This window comes from Arachis stenosperma, chromosome 2 (assembly GCF_014773155.1).
Source record: "Arachis stenosperma cultivar V10309 chromosome 2, arast.V10309.gnm1.PFL2, whole genome shotgun sequence".
NCBI lineage: Eukaryota > Viridiplantae > Streptophyta > Magnoliopsida > Fabales > Fabaceae > Arachis > Arachis stenosperma.
The window spans coordinates 35971844-35979905 of NC_080378.1; the positions used below are offsets into that span (position 1 = coordinate 35971844).

Genomic DNA, 8062 nt, shown 5'->3' on the forward strand with positions numbered 1-8062 from the left:
GGCGTCCTCCTCCTCTCTTTCCTCTCCATATTCGGCCATGTTTATGGCTTTGCACTCTCCTTTTGGATTTTCTTCTGTATTACTTGGAAGAGTACTAGGAGGGAGTTCAGTAATTTTCTTGCTCAGCTATCCCACTTGTCCTTCCAAATTTCTGATGGAGGACCTTGTTTCATTCATGAAACTTTGAGTGGTCTTTATTAGATCAGAGACCATTGTTGCTAAGTCAGAAGTATTCTGCTTAGAACTCTCTGTCTGTTGCTAAGAAGATGATGGAAAAGGCTTGTTATTGCCAAGCCTGTTTCTTCCACCATTATTGTTATTGAAACCTTGTTGAGGTCTCTCTTGATTCTTCCATGAGAAATTTGGGTGATTTCTCCATGAAGAATTATAGGTGTTTCCATAGGGTTCTCCTAGGTAATTCACCTCTTCCATTGAAGGGTTCTCAAGATCATAAGCTTCTTCCTCAGATGAAGCATCCTTAGTACTGTTTGGTGCATTTTGCATTCCAGACAGACTTTGAGAAATCAAATTGACTTGTTGAGTCAATATCTTGTTCTGAGCCAATATGGCATTCAGAGTGTCAATCTCAAGAACTCCTTTCTTCTGACTAGTCCCATTGTTCACAGGATTCCTTTCAGAAGTGTACATGAATTGGTTATTTGCAACCATTTCAATCAATTCTTGAGCTTCTGCAGGCGTCTTCTTCAGATGAAGAGATCCTCCAGCAGAGCTATCCAGAGACATCTTGGATAGTTCAGAGAGACCATCATAGAAAATACCTATGATGCTCCATTCAGAAAGCATGTCTGAAGGACATCTTCTGATTAATTGTTTGTATCTTTCCCAAGCTTCATAGAGGGATTCTCCATCCTTCTGTCTGAAGGTTTGGACTTCCACTCTAAGCTTACTCCATCTTTGTGGTGGAAAGAACTTTGCCAAGAAGGCATTGACTAGCTTTTCCCAAGAGTCCAGGCTTTCTTTAGGTTGAGAATCCAACCATATTCTAGCTCTTTCTCTTACAGCAAAAGGGAATAGCATCAGTCTGTAGACCTCAGGGTTAACCCCATTAGTCTTGACTGTGTCACAGATTTGCAAGAATTCAGCTAGGAACTGATGAGGATCTTCCATTGGAAGTCCATGGAACTTGCAATTCTGTTGCATTAGAGAAACTAATTGAGGCTTAAGCTCAAAGTTGTTTGCTCCAATGGCAGGGATAGAGATGCTTCTCCCATAGAAATCAGGAGTAGGTGCAGTGAAGTCACCCAGCACCTTCCTTGCATTGTTGGCATTGTTGTTGTTTTCGGCTGCCATGTGTTCTTCTTCCTTGAAGAATTCGGTCAGGTCCTCTAAAGAGAGTTGTGCTTTAGCTTCTCTTAGCTTTCTCTTCAAGGTCCTTTCAGGTTTAGGATCAGCTTCAACAAGAATGCCTTTGTCTCTGCTCCTGCTCATATGAAAGAGGAGAGAAAAAGAAAATGTGGAATCCTCTATGTCAGAGTATAGAGATTCCTTGAAGTGTCAGAGGAAAAGAGAAATAGTAAGAAGAAGGAGAAGAAGAATTCGAACTTTAATTAGATAAGGTTCGAATTGTGCATTCAGAAGGAGTGGTACTCCATAAATAGAAGGATGTGGGAAGGAGGGAAGAGAATTTTCGAAAATTCAATTAAAAGATTTTGAAAACATTTTGAAAATTTGATTGATAATTTTCGAAAATTAAAAGTGAAAAAGAAATCAAGTGATTTTTGAAAAAGATTTTGAAATTAGAAATTAAAAAGATTTGATTGAAAATTATTTAAAAAAAATGTGATTAAAAAGATTTGATTGAAAAGTTATGGTTTTAAAAAGATGTGATTGAGAATATATGATTTGAAAACAATTTTAAAGGATATGATTTGAAAACAATTTGAAAAGATGTGATTTTAAAAAAAATTTGATGACTTGCCTAACAAGAAAAGATATGATTCAAACATAAAACCTTCCTTAATAGAAAAGGCAAAAAATGTTCAATCAAATCATTAATTGTTAGTAAGTATCTTTGAAAAAGGAAAGAAATTGATTTTGAAAACATTTGATTGAAAAGATATGATTTGAAAAAGATTTGGTTTTGAAAAACTTTGAAAACTTGAAAAAAAGATTGATTTGAAAACAAAATCTTCCCCCTAGCACCATCCTGGCGTTAAACGCCCAGAATGGTATACATTCTGGCGTTTAACGCCCAAAATGCTACCTTTTTGGGCGTTAAACGCCCAACCAGGTACCCTGGCTGGCGTTTAAACGCCAGTCTGCCTTCTTCACTGGGCATTTTTGAATGCTCAGCTTTTTCTGTATAATTCCTCTGCAGTATGTTCTGAATCTTCAATTCTTTGTATTATTGACTTGAAAAGACACAAATTAAAATATTTTTGGATTTTTTAATAATCAAAATGCAACAAGAATCAAATAACAATGCATGCAAGACACCAAACTTAGCAGTTTGTGTACTACTGACACTATATGAGACACATAAATACTCAAGCCAAAAGAATTCAAAGATCAGAGTAAGAAATCATCAAGAATTACTTGAAGATCCTTAAGACACATGAATGAATGCATGCAATTGACACCAAACTTAAGATGAGACACTAGACTTAAGCAAGAAACAGCAAATATTTTTTTGGTTTTTATGATTTTGTAATTTTTTTGTGTTTTTCGAAAATTAAGTGGAAAAAGGTATCAAAATTCTTAATGAGAATTCCAGGAATCAGTGCAATGCTAGTCTAAGACTCCGGTCCAGGAATTAGACATGGCTTCACAGCCAGCCAAGCTTTCAAAGAAAGCTTCGGTCCAAAACACTAGACATGACCAAAGGTCAGCCAAGCCTTAGCGGATCACTGCTCCAAAAGCAAAATTGATGAAAATCAACAAGCTCTTGTGGTGATAAGTTGAAACCTCGGTCCAATCAGATTAGACATGGCTTCTCAGCCAGCCAGATTTCAACAAATCATCATGAAACTCTAGAATTCATCTTCAAGAATTTCGAAAAAAATAAATACCTAATCTAAGCAACAAGATGAACCGTCAGTTGTCCAAACTAGAACAATCCCAGGCATTGTTACCAAAAGCTTGCTCAAAACTTGAACAATCCCCGGCAACGGCGCCAAAAACTTGGTGCGCGAAATTGTGAACAATACTTTTTCACAACTCTCATAATCCCCGGTAATGGCTCCAAAAACTGGGTAGCTCAATACCATGGCATTACACAACTTCGCACAACTAACCAGCAAGTGCACTGGGTCGTCCAAGTAATACCTTACGTGAGTAAGGGTCGATCCCACGGAGATTGTTAGCATTGAAGCAAGCTATGGTCATCTTGTAAATCTTAGTCAGGCAAACTCAAATGTATATGATGATGAACGAAAATAATATAAAAGATAAAGATAGTGATACTTATGCATATCATTGGTGTAAGAGCTTCAGACAAGTGTATGAAGATGCCTTCCCTTCCGTCTCTCTGCTTTCCTACTGCCTTCATCCAATCCTTCTTACTCCTTTCCATGGCAAGCTCGTGTAGGGTTTCACTGTTGTCAGCAGCTACCTCCCATCCGCGCAGTGAAAGCTAATGCACGCACTCTGTCACAGTACTGCCAATCACCGGTTTGGTTCCCTCCCCTACCGGAATAGAATCCCTCTTTTGCGTCTGTCACTAACGCCCAGTAGGTTACAGGTTTGAAGCACGTCACAGTCATTCAATCATTGAATCCTACTCAGAATACCACAGACAAGGTTAGACCTTCCGGATTCTCTTGAATGCTGCCATCAAGTCCTGCCTATACCACGAAGACTCTGATCTCACGGAATGGTTGGCTCATTTGTCAGGCGATCAACCATGCATCGTGCAATCGGGAATCCAAGAGATATTCACTAAGCCCCAGATGCTTGTAGAACAAGAATGGTTGTCAGTCACCTTGTTCATGAGTGAGAATGGTGATGGGCGTCAATCATCACCTTCATCATGTTGAAGAACAAGTGATATCTTGGATAAAGAACAAGCAGAGTTGAATGGAAGAACAATAGTAATTGCATTAATACTCGAGGTACAGCAGAGCTCCACACCTTAATCTATGGTGTGTAGAAACTCCACCGTTGAAAATACATAAGAACAAGGTCTAGGCATGGCCGAATGGCCAGCCTCCCAAAGGTCTAAGATAGCATAAAACGAAGATAGCTACCAAAAGTCTCTCTAAATACAATAATAAAAGGTCCTACTTATAGAAAACTAGTACATAGATGAGTAAATGACATAAAAATCCACTTCCGGGCCCACTTGGTGTGTGCTTGGGCTGAGCAATGAAGCTTTTTCGTGTAGAGACTCTCCTTGGAGTTAAACGCCAGCTTTAGTGCCAGTTTGGGCGTTTAACTCCCAATTAGGTGCCAGTTCCGGCGTTTAACGCTGGAATTTCTTGAGGTGACTTTGAACGCCGGTTTGGGCCATCAAATCTTGGGCAAAGTATGGACTATTATATATTGCTGGAAAGCCCAGGATGTCTACTTTCCAACGCCATTGAGAGCGCGCCAATTGGGCTTCTGTAGCTCCAGAAAATCCACTTCGAGTGCAAGGAGGTCAGAATCCAACAGCATCTACAGTCCTTTTGAGTCTCTGGATCAGATTTTTGCTCAGGTCCCTCAATTTCAGCCAGAAAATACCTGAAATCACAGAAAAACACAAAAACTCATAGTAAAGTCCAGAAAAGTGAATTTTAACTAAAAACTAATAAAAATATACTAAAAACTAACTAAAAGATACTAAAAACATACTAAAAACAATGCCAAAAAGCATACAAATTATCCGCTCATCATTGGGCCATTTGCCTTTTCCATTGACTTTGTAGTGCTGGAAATGGAGGAGCATAAGAGTGCAACTCTCATTCTAGGAAGACCTTTCCTAGCAACTGGCCGAACCCTTATTGATGTTCAAAAAGGGGAAGTAACCCTGAGATTCAATGAGGATGAGTTCAAGTTGAATGTTGTCAAAGCCATGCAGCATCCAGACAACCAAAATGACTGCATGAGCGTTGATATTATTGACTCTCTGGTAAAAGAAGTCAATATGATCGAGAGTCTCGAATCAGAGCTAGAGGATATCTTTAAAGATGTTCAGCCTGACTTGGAGGAATCAGAGAGAATAATAGAACCTCTGAAAATCCCTCACGAAGAGGAGAAACCTCCCAAACCCGAGCTCAAACCATTACCACCATCCCTGAAATATGCATTTCTGGGAGAAGGTGATACCTTTCCTGTAATCATAAGCTCTACCTTAGAGGCACAGGAAGAGAAAGCACTAATTCAAGTGCTAAGGACATACAAGACAGCTCTTGGGTGGTCCATCAGTGATCTTAAGGGCATCAGCCCAGCCAGATGCATGCACAAAATCCTATTAGAGGGTGATGCTAAGCCAGTGGTTCAACCACAAAGGCGGCAGAATCCAGCCATGAAGGAGGTGGTACAGAAAGAGGTCACTAAATTACTAGAGGCTGTGATTATTTATCCTATTTCTGATAGCCCCTGGGTAAGCCCTGTCCAAGTCGTCCCTAAGAAAGGTGGCATGACAGTGGTCCATAATAAAAAGAATGAACTGGTTCCTACAAGAACAGTTACAGGGTGGCGTATGTGTATTGATTACAGAAGGCTCAATACAGCCACCAGAAAGGATCATTTTCCTTTACCATTCATAGACCAGATGCTAGAAAGACTGGCAGGTCATGAATACTACTGCTTCTTGGATGGATATTCAGTTTATAATCAAATTGCAGTAGATCCCCAGGATCAAGAGAAAACAGCATTCACATGTCCATCTGGAGTATTTGCATACAGAAGGATGCCATTTGGTCTGTGCAATGCACCTGCAACCTTTCAAAGGTGCATGCTATCTATTTTCTCTAATATGGTGAAAAAATTTCTGGAAGTCTTCATGGATGACTTTTCAGTATTTGGAGACTCATTCAGCTCCTGTCTTGACCATCTAGCACTTGTTCTAAAGAGGTGCCAAGAGACTAACCTGGTTTTAAACTAGAAAAAATATCACTTTATGGTGACTGAAGGAATTGTCCTTGGGCACAAAATTTCGAACAAGGGGATAGAGGTGGATCGAGCTAAGGTAGAGATAATTGAAAAATTACCACTACCTGCCAATGTTAAGGCAATCAGAAGCTTTCTGGGCATGCAGGATTCTATAAGAGGTTTATAAATAATTTTTCAAAAATTGCCAAACCTCTGAGTAATCTGCTAGCTGCTGACATGCCATTTATCTTTGATAAAGAGTGTCTGCAGGCATTTGAGACCTTAAAAGCTAAACTTGTCACAGCACCAGTCATCTCAGCACCAGACTAGACATTACCGTTTGAATTAATGTGTGATGCCAGTGACCATGCCATTGGTGCAGTGTTGGAACAAAGGCATGACAAGCTTCTGCACGTTATTTACTATGCCAGCCGTGTTTTAAATAATGCACAGAAGAACTACACAACCACAGAAAAAGAGCTGCTTGCAGTGGTTTACGCCATTGACAAGTTTAGATCTTATTTAGTAGGATCAAAAGTGATTGTGTACACTGACCATGCTGCTCTTAAATATCTACTCACAAAGCAGGATTCAAAACCCAGACTCATCAGATGGGTGTTGCTTCTGCAAGAGTTTGATATAGAAATAAGAGACAGAAAAGGGATAGAGAACCAAGTAGCTGATCACCTATCCCGAATAAAACCAGTAGAAGGGGCGTCCTTCCCTCTTACTGAGATCTCTGAAACCTTTCCGGATGAGCAACTCTTTGCCATCCAGGAAGTGCCATGGTTTGCAGATATTGCGAACTACAAGGCAGTGAGATTCATACCCAAAGAGTACAGTAGGTAGCAAACAAAGAAGTTGATCACGGATGCAAAGTACTATCTTTGGGATGAACCATATCTCTTCAAGAGATGTGCAGATGGAGTAATCTGTAGATGTGTGCCTAAAGAAGAAGCACAGAAGATCCTCTGGCACTGCCATAGATCACAGTATGGAGGACATTTTAGAAATGAGCGAACAACTACAAGAGTCCTCCAATGCGGCTTCTACTGGCCTACTCTCTATAAAGACTCCCGAGTGTTTGTACTTAATTGTGACAGTTGTCAAAGATCTGGCAACCTGCCTCACAGTTATGCCATGCCTCAATAAGGGATCTTAGAGATTGAGTTGTTTGATGTATGGGGTATTGACTTCATGGGGCCTTTCCCACCATCATACTCAAACACTTATATTATGGTGGCAGTGGATTATGTATCCAAATGGGTGGAAGCTATTGCAACACCCACTAATGACACTAAGACAGTGCTAAAATTCCTCCATAAACACATCTTCAGCAGATTTGGTACCCCTAGAGTATTAATCAGTGATGGGGGCACTCATTTTTGCTATAAACAACTTTACTCTGCTTTGGTTCGATATGGAGTTAGCCACAGGGTAGCCACTCCATATCATCCACAGACAAATGGACAAGCTGAAGTCTCTAACAGAGAACTTAAAAGAATCCTGGAACGGACTGTCATTAACCGTAGAAGGGATTGGGCAAGAAGCTTGGATGATGCTCTATGGGCATACTGAACAGCATTCAAGACTACTATAGGAACTTCTCTATACCAGCTTGTGTATGGAAAAGCCTGTCACTTGCCAGTGGAACTGGAACATAAAGCCTACTGGGCAACCAGATTCCTAAACCTTGATGCCAAGTTAGCTGGAGAAAAACGATTGCTCTAGTTAAATGAGCTAGAGGAATTTAGACACAATGTTTTCGAAAATGTAAAAATATACAAAGAGAAAGCAAAAATATGGCATGATAAGAAGCTGTTATCCAGAGTCTTTGAGCTAGGGCAGAAAGTTCTGCTGTTTAATTCTAGGCTCAGATTATTCCCCATGAAATTGAAATCATGGTGGAGAGGTCCATATGTGATTACAAGTGTGTTACCATATGAATACGTAGAGCTTCAGGATAATGATTCTAATAAAAAGTTCATTGTTAATGGACAGAGAGTCAAACATTATCTTGAAGGTAATT

The 8062-nt window shown here is 39.9% G+C and overlaps 1 non-coding gene across 1 annotated transcript; it reads left to right on the forward strand.

Annotated features, from left to right (window-relative positions):
- Positions 1-798: 798 nt before the first annotated feature.
- LOC130964271 (small nucleolar RNA R71) lies at positions 799-906 on the forward strand. Its single transcript, XR_009080371.1, has one exon. It is a non-coding gene; the product is annotated as a small nucleolar RNA R71 (small nucleolar RNA).
- The last annotated feature ends 7156 nt before the right edge of the window (positions 907-8062 follow it).